A 12197-nucleotide genomic window follows, 5' to 3' on the forward strand; every position below is an offset into this window, starting at 1 on the left:
ACTTGTCCGCACCCGTTCTCCAAAACCGCTCATCAGATTAACTTGGGGTTTCACAATATGTTAGACTAACATGTCTAGTGGTGCAATCAGGGTTTTGTTTGTGCAATGGGGTTTATTAAGGGGTACTTTGAGGGGCAAAAAGAAAAGAGGGTTTTACTATAGAACCCTATGGGATTTTATTTTTTTAAATTTTCAAATGATTATAAATTGAAAACCGTTTGTAATAGACACAATCTTTTTAATTGAAAATTTTCTAAATGATAAAACCCATAAAATGAAATACAGGGTTAGTCCCCAGGGGTCATCCCCACCCCCTGCCATTTAAGAAAGTTCTAATACCTTGTAAGTGGTCAAGATCCCCACCCCTAAACCATATATATTCTGGTTTGTCATGCTAAGATGGTTTGAATGATATACAGGGTTAGACCCCAGGGGTCATCCCGACCCCTGCCATTTGAGAAAGTTCTAATATCTTGTAAATGGTCGAGATCCCCACCCCTAAACCATATATATTCTGGTTTGTCATGCTAACATGGTTTGAATGATATACAGGGTTAGTCCCCAGGGGTCATCCTGACCCCCTGCCATTTGAGAAAGTTCTTATATCTTGTAAATGGTCGTAATCCCCACCCCTAAACCATATATATTCTGGTTTGTCATGCTAAGATGGTTTGAATGATATACAGGGTTAGTCCCCAGGGGTCATCCCGACCCCCTGCCATTTGAGAAAGTTCTAATATCTTGTAAGTGGTCAAGATCCCCACCCCTAAACCATATATATTCTGGTTTGTCATGCTAAGATGGTTTGAATAATATACAGGGTTAGTCCCCAGGGGTCATCCCGACCCTCTGCCATTTGAGAAAGTTCTAATATCTTGTAAATGGTCGAGATCCCAACCCCTAAACCATATATATTCTGGTTTGTCATGACAAAGCACATGAAATGAAATACAGGGTTAGTCCCCAGGGGTCACCCCCACCCCATGCCATTTAAGAAAGTTCTAATATCTTGTAAGTGGTCAAGATCCCCACCCCTAAACCATATATATTCCGGTTTGTCATGCTAAGATGATTTGAATGATATACAGGGTTAGTCCCCAGGGGTCATCCCGACCCCCTGCCATTTGAGAAAGTTCTAATATCTTGTAAATGGTCAAGATCCCCACCCCTAAACCATATATATTCTGGTTTGTCATGATAAAGCAAATCAAATGAAATACAGGGTTAGTCCCCAGGGGTCATCCCCACCCTATGCCATTTAAGAAAGTTCTAATATCTTGTAAGTGGTCAAGATCCCCCCCCCCTAAACCATATATATTCTGGTTTGTCATGCTAAGATGGTTTGAATGATATACAGGGTTAGTCCCCAGGGGTCATCCTGACCCCCTGCCATTTGAAAAAGTTTTAATATCTTGTAAATGGTCGAGATCCCACCCCTAAACCATATATATTCTGGTTTGTCATGCCAAGATGATTTGAATGATATACAGGGTTAGTCCCCAGGCATCACTAATGCATATAACTTTACTGGACCAAACTAATTTTCACTGGACTTTGCCCAATGTCAGGCGACCCTGGGAATTACGAATTATGGGAGCTTCGTTTGGGAGACTTCGTAACAGCATCCTGTTACAATCATTTCTTGTTTTACACTTATTTTAGCTCACTTACCGTAAGGGTAATCTTTCCTCATCTCTTAGTCCCTGTCGTTTTTTCAATAATCATTTTAAAGAATCTCAATTTCTGACACATTGATTTGAACCAAACTTCACCTTTAGGGATCTACTTAAAGTCAAAGAATTAATGTCTGTCATTTGATTTGTGTTTTGAGCTTTTCAATTTGCCATTTGATAAAGGACTTCCGTTTATAATTTTCCTTGGAGTTCAATATTTTTGATATTTTATTTTTCATTTCTTCAAATTGAATATATGGGAATAATTATGAAATTTTAAATGTTCAGCTTTTTTGAAACAACATTGAGCAACATTTTGAAATTCAACAGTTTTCTGGAGTTTTTTGTAATGCCTGCAGATATGTAGATGATGTTTTGGTTTATAAATGTATAATGATTAGGTGGAGATAGGGTTCCAATTCCGAATGACCTATTTTTCAAAGCTCTTTGATTTCAGAAAATATGAAAATAGTACTAGTGAAGACATTTGTTTTCTTGTTATTGTTGATATTTAGCTAATATTTTTAGTATTTACCAGTAGTATACAACGGTGAGAGACATTCCAGATGATTGACTTTTCACAAATTACTTTGTCATTCAGGAGGTTGAAGCGTTCACCTTGTCAGGTCACATCTATTTTTTCTTTTTTCTGATCCAAAACACTTTGCAGAAAGACTTCACTTAATTTTCATCCCTACCATGCTTGTCATTTACCTTAGCTACGAGTTAAGTCTCAGATATTAACTTTCTCTTTTTTAGAACCAATAAATGAATGTTTTTATCAGTAGTTAGCAATACTTAGATTTATCTGTGAATTTACATATTTATAAAATATATCCTATTCCAGCTGTATTTCAACTATATTGTCACTTACATCAATGTAAATAGAGATTCTACCACTGCATCAAGTGTGATACAATATTTATCCACTCATGACAGTTAAATTTTCAAATTTAAAATGTGAGGCTTGTAGAGCATTTTAAGTCTGTCAAGAGTTGAAAAATAACGTATTGCACGAGATTCAGTGGTGGTTTCTCGTATGATTCTTTGTTTCAAATTTTATACTTTTAGTCAATGATTTTCAAAAAGATGCATTCTCTCTATGTGAAGTCATCAGACATATCAAATTGAGAGGAAAGTAAGAAGATAATTGAATTTTGAACTGAGATCAAACAAACAACAGGTTGATTTTGAAAAAAAATAATCTATCAATTTGGAAAAGTATATATTGTTGACTACGAATTAAGAGTTTTGTATCCACAATCGTGGGTCAAAGTTGTCTTGATGTGACATATATCATCCTAATAAATTATTTGCAGCAATGTTTCATTTTTTGTTGTTTTTTATTTTTTCAATAAATGTATTGCGGTCCTGCACATCCAAATGTTCTTTATTTAGATATACTTCTTACAAGTGTATTACTCATTAGCTTTTGAAACATCAGTTGTGCATGTTTGTCATTGTTTGTCTGTTGTTATGTGTTAAAAAGATACTGACCTTTTTATCTTCAAACAAATTAAAAAAATTGCATTAAGTAAAAGCAATATTTTGCTTTTCTTCATTTGAAAAGATTAGTCACACGGGTCTTGCAAATCAGTTTTGTTATTCTTGAACCTGAATCTGTTCTTTAATTCAATGTTTTATAAAAACTGAAAACAAAACTTTAAAAACCATGCATCCAAAGAATTTATTTGGATTTACCTTCATCTGGAATGCTCAAAGCCGAATATATTTGAAAGTCAAGGACGTTTAAGAACGGAAACAGTTGATGAGCTATATGACCTAAAAAGGACATAAAAATAATAGGCAAATGCATCTAAGGTCAACTTTGCCTGGCAGAGTTGAAACCTTAGTTTCAAAGTATTGGAATGTGGTATGATTGCCAAAGAGACAACTGTCCAAGGACAAAAGAACAAATATAGGTTCTGTATGGCTTTCAACAATAAGCAAAACTCAAACAATTCAATGATTTATTTCACAACAATGAAGTAAACAAAATATGAAAGACAGCAACCAATGACAACCACTGGATGAAAGGTTCAGACAGGCACATACATAATATGGCGGGTTCAACCAGCCAAGTAGCCAGTACTAGCATGAAAATACAGATATTGTAAGATTAAAATTTGGAAAACATTTTAAATTAAGGAGTTTATCTCCTTCATGCAAAGCTCTGATTCCTTGTCCGGATTTGACTTTAGGTAGTTTGATCACCTCTTCAAGGTTTTAATGAGGCTTTGGACTTTCAATATTTAGGCCTCTAGCATCTGTGAAGAGACATTAATTGTCAAAATGTGCATCTGATATGATATGAACTCAACATTCCTCTTAACATTGGACAGTGGTGTAAAAACAAAATATTAAAACAAACTGTAAAATTTTAGAAAAGGCTACTCTACCCTTCTGTCCCACTTTTATAACTACAACTGTTCTTGAATTGGTTGACAGCTGCAACATTAACAATTTGTTAAAATTTGTGTTTATGTCAGTATAAAGGGAACCACTTGGTAAATCAAGGATATTTGGTATGCAGTTATATAAGCATTGGCATATCTCATTTCCATAAAGATTGTTTGGTCCTAGCCCCCCTCTCAGTCTCAGTCATATTCTGTTTACTTAGAAACTTTTGTATAGTTTGCTTGTTCAAGTAGTGATTAGCTCAGTGTAAGGGGAACCACTTATAATAAGTAAATAATATTTGGTATGCAGTTGTAAAAACTTTGGCACGTCTCATTTCAATGGAGATTATTTGGCCCTGCCCCCCTTAGTCATAGTCTATAAATTTAAAACAATTTCAAGTATGTGATTAGGTAAATTTAAGGGGAACCTCAATATATGAAATGGTAAGTCAATGATATTTAATATGCAGTTGTATAAGAATTGGCATATCTTATATCTCAAAAAGTATTTGGCCCTGTTCCTACAATCATTGTTCATTGACTGAGTATTTTGCATAATTTACATGTTAAAAGTACTGCTATTTTAATTTCATCATTTGCACCTTACCATCACAATTATATAAAGGAGAGATGTCTATGTGTCAACATTTTTTTTTTTACAAACTTCATAAAGTGTTTAATAATTTTCCTTTGCACCTCAATAGTTCATTCATCAGAATACCGAGTGTGAATTTGCATTGCTATACGACGTGTCTCGGTATTTTTCTACATTCAACATTCATGTATTTATTTTTGATGTTTCTGTTATGGTTTCGGTTGGATGATGTGTTATTTCTTATCGTTTGTAGTCAAAATAATTATAAAATTGCCTTTCAATACCATTATTGTCATGAAAATTGTTAGGACGAGTATTGTGAAAATAATTGTATAAAGTTCGAGATTGCATGTTAGTTACGTAAGCTCGTCACTGTTTTTGATATCCTGTGATATCTGTCGTTGATGGAATATGTTCGTTGTTGTTCTGCGGTTTGCATGTTGTGTCGACTATTATATTATTTGTTTGTGCGTTTCTCTGTGATGAATCTTCTAACGTGTGTATTTGCTGTATTTCTGTCACGTAGTGTTGTCATTTTAGCGATGTTTTTTTAACATTGTCATAAAGCGGGAGGTTTGGCTAGCCATTAAACCAGGTTCAACCCACCATTTTTTCTTAAATGTCCTGTACCAAGTCAGGAATATGGCAGTTGTTATCAAATAGTTCGTTTCTATGTATGTTGGCGTTTGTTTTTGTTGCACTTCAGTGTTCCCGTTGTTCCTTTGTTTTCTTCTTATAGTTGATGTGTTTTCCTAGGTTTTAGTTTTTAATTCGGATTTGTTTTCTCTCAATCGATTTATGACTTTTGAACACCGGCATACTACTGTTGCCTTTATTTGTCGAGCCTGCGACATTTATGTCGCGAAAGCGAGACATAGCGATCCTGGATTCCGTCGTCGGAGTTGGCGTCAATAACATTAATAACTTTCTCAAACTTTCATGGAATTTTATGAAATTTAGACAGAATAAAATTGAGAATGGAAATGGGGAATATGTCAAAGAGACAACAACCCGTCCAAAGAGCAGACAACAGCCGAAAGCCACCAATAGGTCTTCAACGCAGCGAGAAAATTCCGCACCCGGAGTTGGTCCTCAGCTGGCCCCTAAATAAAATTGTGTACTAGTTAGTAAAAATGGACGTCACACTAAACTCCAAAACATATAAATGAACTAAAATTAAAAAAACATACAACACTGACAAAGGCCAGAGGCTCCTGACTTGAAGCTTGTTTATGACCAAAATACAATATTCAGAGCAAATTTTGAAAATATTTATTCTCATTTTTCCGTCTTTTACGGATAAATGAACTTAGTTTTTTTTTACAGTTAACTTTCAGGCTAAGTCTGAGGTGAAAGTTTTTCAGTCAACAATAACTTTGTCAAACCTTCATGGAATTTTATGAAATTTGGACAGAAGCTTGATAATGACCAAAATACAGTATCCAGAGCAAAATTTTGAAAATATTTATTTTCGTTTTGCCGTATTTTACTAATAAATGGACTTAGTGATTTTTTACAGTTAACAAGAAGATACAGTCTAGGGTTAGAGTTTGTAACACATCAATTACTTTGTCAAACCTTCATGGATTTTATTAATCTTTGGCAGAAGCTTTTTTATGATTAAGAGATAAGGTCTGAAGCAAACTAGATTTAGTTTTTTACAGTAAACATTTACAGATAGTTAGGGATTAATTTTTTTTGACACAATACATTTGTAGACCTTCGTGGATTGTTATGAAACTTGGACATACGCTAATTTTCAAGACCAAGAAATAGCATCTAAAGAAAAACATTGCATTGTTTTTTAAATTCTGTATTTTACTGAAAAATAGACTCACTTATTAAGTCAACATTACACTTTTACACTGACAGCAGCAATCGCAGGCGAGACACAGGGTTCCGCGGAATCCCTTACGATATTTTTGTGAAAAAATACTTTGGCATAACATAGATTTTATCATATGCATATGCTTCAGCACTGTTTTGTATCTGATATACCTCATACACTGCTAAGTAGTATTTAGATACTTTCTCACCATATAATTCCATTTTGCGTCTCCTCTTTTGTTTGTGATCCGATCTGAGAGGGGTTCACTTAGCACATTATGTACTTTATCATTGCTTTGATTAGGGATTATTATTTGTATCTTTGCAAATACTCCTAAACCCCATATTAGGATTACTTGAAACTTTCTGAGAATCTTTACCATATAAATCAATTTTGAATGTCCTATTTTGTATTTTGACGTAAAGTAATTTTTGTGTTTCCCTAATCAAATCATATACTTTTAGATTGCTGTATATGGGTGTGGATGATATTGTTTTTTCTGATGAAATTTTAATTTCCAAAGAAAAGCAAATATTAAATGTGTTTTTCGTCTCTTAACATTAGTTTACTTTTTTTAAGTGGTGTTATGAATCACTAATGCAAGTGTTTATTTTCCTTTGGAATAGAAATTTCTTGTCTGTCTTTTTACAATTTAATTGCTAGTTTTGGTCCTATCCATAATCATTACTTTAAGATTTAATTTTTGTAGTAGAACATTATTTCTAATATGCACAAGTATATTCAGTTTTTATACGTAGCTGTATATTGCACGCGAAATAGATAGACAGTCCAATTTTTATTAATTCATATTGTACACAAAATTGTAGCACACCCTATTTTATTTCGACTGGCCGAAGGACCAGTGTGCGCTTTTCCCTTCAGTTGGCTTCTAACTCCTGTGGTCGTCCGTTAACTTCATAAAAATATTTTTAACAACTATGCCAAATGGAACCAAGCTTAGCCACGATCATGCTTAGGGAATCTATTTAAAATATGTCCGATGGTCCCGCCTGCCACCCAACATGTCTGCCAAGGCTAAAAATGGTACATAGGAGGTAAAATACAAGTGATGTCTTTTATCTTGTAATCCGTTATAAAGAAAATTGACAGGGTTGAAATGTTCAGAATGTGGTATGATTACCAAACAGACAACTGTCCAATGACAAAAAAACAAACACATGCAGGTTCTGTATGGCTTTCAACAATAAGCAAAACTCACACGTTATCGTATGCTATATAAAAGACTCTCGTATGACAAAATTTGAAACAACTCAATGATTTATTCTACAACAATAAAGGAAACAAAATATGGAAGGCAACAACCAATGACAACCACTGGATAAAAAGTTCCTAGTTCACCCTCAATAGAATTTAATAAAACTTTTTTCAAAATCTTAATCATTGAAGGTTATTGTGCACCTCTTATTTTGAGTTGTGAGGTTAACTATTATTCGGGTTTCCATTTGCAAATCACAGGCTTTACCATTGCTCTATGCGGGAAGCTTACTCGCAGTAGATTTCTAGTTTACTATTGATTCCACTTTTAATCATTCCAAAGTGCAAACGTCATTACTCGTAACATGTTTTTTCTCAGGAAATATATTTTACATCTACTAGGTTTTCTGTGATGCCAGTTGATAAAAATGAAATTCACAGTATTGTCTTTTCTTACAGTTGCAAACCTTTGTTTTCAAACTATACCTGACCTGAAGGCTATGTGAAATTAACCTATAATGAAAACATATTCTTATGTATATGATTTGATTTGGCATTTCCACTTTTTGAATGGAGAGCCTTTGATTAGTCCTACCAAGAAAAGAACCAAACATTTGCATACTAAATTATAACCCGGTTTCTTTGATGACTTTTTATCTGAACTGGCATAAATATGAGCTATTCACATCGTTAGGTGAATGTTGTCTCCCGATCTTTGTCATCCGGTTAAAATTTACAACAATCTTCTCTTAAACTACAAGGCGAATTGAAACCGAATTTGGCCATAATCATACTTATTGTGTCCAATTCTCCAAAATTATTAGATAACTCCTTACTTGATGTATTAGTATTCACGTTTATTGTTATTTTGTTTTATCAAAAACTATTTTCATTTAAAGATACAGTACTGCAAAACAAAAATAATAGTTGTTGCAATGCAAAAAAAAAAAATTATGCGTGTGTACAGAACTGAATAATGACAGAACTTTTATGATAAATATTACTAGTATACTAAACTTTTGATATAAATAATATGTTCTGATGTATTTTTCTTCTCTGAAATGTTTTTGGCATGAACAGTTATTATCTCACTTGTTACATCCATTGTACTAATTGTTGCTAGTAAAGATACGGTGATAAAGAAGATTCAGGGATGACACAATCGAGGAAAAGAGGACTGGATTATGATTATGGCAAGTGGGACTTATTTGTTGCAATCTCTTGACACAAATATACCATAAAAATCAACCAAATTATAATGGCATATAAAGATAGAAACTGTAAAAGGCAAAGCAAGATCTTCACATTCTTCATGTCATTGATTGAAATTGACTTTTAGGAGGATTTAGCTTAATCAGAAACGTTCACATCCAATTTGTGGAACCGAATGATGTATAAATACGTTAATACTGGAGGAGCTGTATGACCAAAAGGAACATGAAACGTATAGTCAAATCTATGTAAGATCATAGTTTCCCGCAACATTGTTTCTTAATATTTTCAAAATTAATGAACGACGAACTTAAGAAAGGTATGTAATAAATTATGCCAGTACAGAAGCCATCACTATTGAGCTAGAGCTTATGATGCTACTAGGAACTAGTAAAAGGACCTGCAAAGAATAAACAAATCCACATGAGGACAACGTTGCATGACGGAGTTGGTAGCAGAGATATCGACCCAGTGCTACAAAATAAAAATATTTGTTTTTACATTTGGTGCATCCGAAGCCCTTTACTGTGTTTACCTTCTAGGGGACGCTCAAATCCAAATTTTCTAAAGCGAAGGATGTATAAAAACGTTATACTCCATCACCTGTTTTGCCAAAAAGAGATTTAAGAAGAATAGCCAAATGCACTCAAATAGAATATCTGTTTCACAGAGGACGACGGATATGTTCCGGTTGTCGTAATCACAATTCCGTCCTTTTTTCTTCAAATGTGACCTACCGAATAAGACTTGACGGGTGCCACAAGTGGCGTATGATCTGCTTACCCTTTCCCTTCCGCAACACCTGAGATTACCCCCGGTTTTTGATGGGGTTTGTATTTCTCAGTGTATAGTTTCTATGTTGTGTTTCGTAAACTGTTGTTTGTCTTTTGGTCGTTTTTCGTATTTTGCCCTGACGTTGTCAGTTTGTCACCACTAATGATTTTGAATACTCCTTGGTATCTATCGCTTCTCTTTAAGGAAATTTTGCTTGAGGGTGTTGAAATCTCGGTTTTTTAATAATTTCTTAGTTCATCAATGGCGAATTTCAGAAAGAGAGGCGACCAAAAGACAAAAAACAACCCACAAAGCACCACTTAGAAAGATGAATACTGAGCAACAAGAGAGACTAAACAAAAACAGGGATTAATTTCAGGAGCCCCGGGAGGATAAGTCTATCCTGCTCCACACGTGGCAGCCGTCGTGTTGCTCATGTAAGTATAAATTCGATGATGTTACATTCGAGGAAAGGAGGACGGGATTAAGGTTACAACAATCTTTCGTCATCTATTAAACAGATATTCCAAAACGGTCAACCAACTCGTGAGTGTCCGTTAAAATTTCCGAAGGGATGACTTCAATTTCATCTCTTGGAAGCCTTGGTTAAATAGCTTCTTTGTTAGCAGCAACCATCTATCAAGAAAATCATGATAAGATATAAAAGCTATGACATATCGTATCAACTGGGATATATATACATATATTCCATATCAAAAAGATAAGAGATAACTCATGTCAGTAGTGAAGTACTGGCTGATGAACTGAAGTATCAATCTAGCGCTAGACAGTTAATAATACTTTATAAATTTGATGTGTCCTACGGTTTCTTTCTTTCTTCTTATTCAAACCTGGAAATTTGTAAGCCAATGATGTATAAAGACTTAAATATTCGAGGAGCTATATGGGACCATAAACAAATAGCCAAATCCACCTTGGGTCAAAATTGCCAGAAAGAGCTGTAACCTTTTTTTAAATCATAAATTTTTCAGCGGTGAATAAGGAAATAATATGAATGTAAGGAAACTGTATTATGTACAGGTTGACTTACAAATCAATTAAATAAATTGGATAATCTAGGTTTTACTTTATTTCAGAATCAAACGACACAATCACATATCTTAAACATCATGATATATATGAGTTTTTTTTTTTTTATTTGCCTGACTGTTTTTGAACCAAAACTGAATCTTTTGGCTTGATTCCGGTATTACAATAGTCACCATGACAACAGAAGTGGCATTCGAATGCATTTTGATTTTTCACGACATCATACTTAGAGCAGTAGTCTTGATCAGCTGATTCTGTTAACCACTTTGTTCGACAAGTAGTTTCATCGACACATCTGAAACAAAGTAATAATAGTAAAGACCAATCCAAACATAAATCCAAACTATTGTAGTAAATGTCTGTCTTTTGTAACAAAGGCGTACATACCTTAAACTACTGTTAAATGACACTTTGTAAATGTTCATACAACTACTTAAGGACTAGTTTTTGATTAATATATATAGGCATGTTGTTCATCTTTGTTACAACCGTGGTAAAACTGTAAAATTTTAAACCTTATAAGAACATACCATTTAATGAAGTCGTAAATGAGTGCATGGTGTTTATTCCAATAGAGAAATACTGTTACAGTAAATATAGCATAGTCCCGTGAATTGTATGAAAGAACCATTATAACACAGTCCTCTTGATTTGTATTTTCGATTCGGTGTTTATGTTTCCATTGTCATGATATGGTGCAACTCTTTGACATAAACACCAGTCAGCTGTTTTCTACATCTGCACATACTATTATATTAACAAACGTCTAACTTATAACATATATGCATGCAACATTTTTTTAAATTTTGAGTCAATTTGTATGCAAACCATACAACTTCAGGAGAGAAGAGCGGATATTACACTTAGTTTGTCAGATTTTACATGTCATTTTAACATTTTACAATGGAAATGGACTCTAATATCAGATAAAACTGTAACGATTTGGAATGTCGCATACCTTTTGAAAATATCTTTGTTCCCAGAAGAATCTTGAAGCACATCAGTCATGCAAAACTGTTGGCTACCCGGACAAGGGTTTGTTGTGGTGATGTTCTTAAAAACGAGGCTCTGAGAGCAAGGGATCTTACCGGCTAGGTCTCCGCATGTATTGCAAGTTACGGTGGCTATGTAGGAAGAAAACTATATTACAATAAACTGAGTGACTACAAAAGAAACATTGATCACCAATAAATGAAGCTATGTAAATAATGAAATGTGATAGTTGAGAAAGCATATTAAACGATTATTTAGAGCATTACATATTAAGTGTTGTGAAAAACGAAATGTATATTAATTCAGGCTACCTCTAGCTCATACCGTATCAGTCAGTTTATAAATTTGTTTTATTGATGAAACAATGAAAATTCCTGGCATTGATGTTCATAAAAAGCTAGTTAAGTGGAACTGACACAAGTGTGTTCTGCTATAACCTGATGTCACCTAATACGAAT

Source organism: Mytilus californianus, unplaced genomic scaffold (genome assembly GCF_021869535.1).
Source record: "Mytilus californianus isolate M0D057914Y unplaced genomic scaffold, xbMytCali1.0.p SCAF_2, whole genome shotgun sequence".
Lineage (NCBI taxonomy): Eukaryota > Metazoa > Mollusca > Bivalvia > Mytilida > Mytilidae > Mytilus > Mytilus californianus.